This window comes from Astatotilapia calliptera, chromosome 3, assembly GCF_964374335.1.
Source record: "Astatotilapia calliptera chromosome 3, fAstCal68.1, whole genome shotgun sequence".
In the NCBI taxonomy this organism is placed as follows: Eukaryota; Metazoa; Chordata; class Actinopteri; order Cichliformes; family Cichlidae; genus Astatotilapia; species Astatotilapia calliptera.
The window spans coordinates 76,638,811-76,641,057 of NC_137424.1; the positions used below are offsets into that span (position 1 = coordinate 76,638,811).

At 37.1% G+C, this 2,247-nt stretch overlaps 1 long non-coding RNA gene across 1 annotated transcript; it reads left to right on the top strand.

Moving 5' to 3' along the window:
• The first annotated feature begins 271 nt into the window (after positions 1-271).
• Positions 272-2,247, top strand: LOC145425862 (uncharacterized). The gene is made up of 3 exons (XR_013906622.1): positions 272-424; positions 510-598; positions 682-2,247. It is a non-coding gene; the product is annotated as an uncharacterized LOC145425862 (long non-coding RNA).

Sequence of the window (2,247 nt, forward strand, 5' to 3'; positions counted from 1 at the left end):
CTTGTTGCCATAGTTATCCTACAATTTTAGGAGATTCATAATGTGTGTTTGAAAATTCATCCTTTTTAATCTTTCACAGCAAAAAACACAAGTTATATCTTAGTGAAGGAGAGCCGCTCCTGGTCAGCGGCTCAGTCGTACTGCAGGACATACCACACAGATCTGACCAGTATAAGAAGCAAAGAGGAGAAATCCAACATCACGCTCGCTTTGAATGGATCAGGGGTTCAGTATGTGTGGATTGGTCTCTACAGGGATCCCTGGGCCTTCTGGTCTGACAACACCACCTCCACATTCACTAACTGGTGGTCCTCTCAACCTGATAACTTCAATTCAATTGAGTACTGTGGAGCATTTAATTTAATGTCAGGGGAATGGGCTGATGGCTTCTGTGGGTTGAGACTCTCTTTTTTCTGTTTCAGAGGTGAGGTCCAGAATGCAAACACTGTAAGATCCTGTCATCATGTAAAACACTAATGTTTGTGTTGTTATATGTGGTTCATTTTTAGCAGTGACAAAGCAAACAGTGGTGAAAATGAAGCTTCAGTCAGAGGCAGACATGCACAGCACAGAGATCCAGCAGCAGGTTTCACAGCAGGTCAGCAGTTCAGTCACCAACACAAACTTGACACAAGTTCAAACTATGCTTCATGTTTTTCATCATCTGCACATTTTGTCCAGCTGTCAGGCCTCATGCTGTCAGAAGGACTGACAGACTTCAGGATTCGTTGGAGGAAAGTCCAGAGTTACCGTGACGACCAGTCAAAGAAGCAGGATGTGGACGGTGGCTGCAAAACTGAAGTCTGACTGGACTGAACCACTTCATGTGTGAAGTTAATAACATGCTGTGCTGAGCTGTCTCATCCTTTGAATCTTTCAATATTTCAGAGTGTAAAGTTCCACCAACAGCTCATTTGTTCAGCTGCAGTTGTAGTTTGGTAGAAAGTCTTTAATCAGAGGTCCACTCACTAGTTTTCCTGATAGGCTCTAGTCTCTTGTTTTCTTTTGCAGCATCTCTTTCAACACTTTAGACTCTGTCCTTCTGTATAAGTCACTGTACAGGCTTTGTCTGTGTGCAGTTTATTAGGATCCATAGTTCCGTTTCATTCTGACAGCATCCTCTGCTGACTTACACAAATGGTAAAGAAAACAATGGATCATGTAGGCAGATATACACGAAGTAATACTTAATGACTGAGTCCTCTGTGGGTTTTTACACAGAGTAATAAATCAGGTAACATTGTTACAGATCCATGAACACAAAAACCTTTGACGCTGAAGTTTTTTGTTTCTTCTGTTTGAACGTTTGAGGTCCATGTTAAAATCAGAGGTATTCAACTGTAAATGTAAAATGTAAAAATCTGAATGTGATTTCTTCAGTCTAGGAAAGAACAGCTGTAGTGGAAACGGGAAGGCTAAGAAAAAAAACCTGACTGAAAACTCCAGAGAAACATATATTTAGTTAATCCGGTGTTGGAAACTATGTTATACGTATGTTGCACTTATGCTTTATAGTAGAATTGTGTTTAATATGTAACTTTACCACTTTATATTTTTAAAATATGATATTGTACTTTATAAATGCATTATAAATGTCCACAATATCAATCGGAGCTTTGTTGTAAAGTGTGAAACATGTCACCATTTATTTATGACCAAAAAAACATTTGTAAAAGTATAACTGGGCCTTACTATAAAAAGTAGAAAGCACCTACAGTTATTTATTATTGCTAAACTTACATACAAGCCTTTTAAAGATAGCTAAAACTATATAAAGGAAACAAATCATATCCCTAAATTCACCACTGGCATAAAACAAAGGAATGCATGCCATGAAAGAGTTCGGGTCTTAGGAGGCTAAAATATGTGAATGACAAAATTCAGCCATAATAAAATTGTTTATGGGAGAAATGACAACAGAGAAGAATATAAATTGACACAAAGTAATGGCATAACCTTTATGCTAATTAGTGAATGACATCATAATCTAAATGTTGTTAACTTTGTTTTGGAAAGATTATGATAAATGAATGATAACTAGTTCTAGTTGGAGCTTTAATCTTATGAACTATGAAAATGAATCAATCAAGTTAGACCTGGCTGAACTGAATTTGGAACCAGATGTCTTTAGGAATGAACTGTCACAACACTTAAAGTTAACTGACTAAAATCTTTTAATCAACACAATGGCAGTAAGAGAATTCCACTGGGATTTATAAATTATGTAATGTTTATTTGAAGACTGTA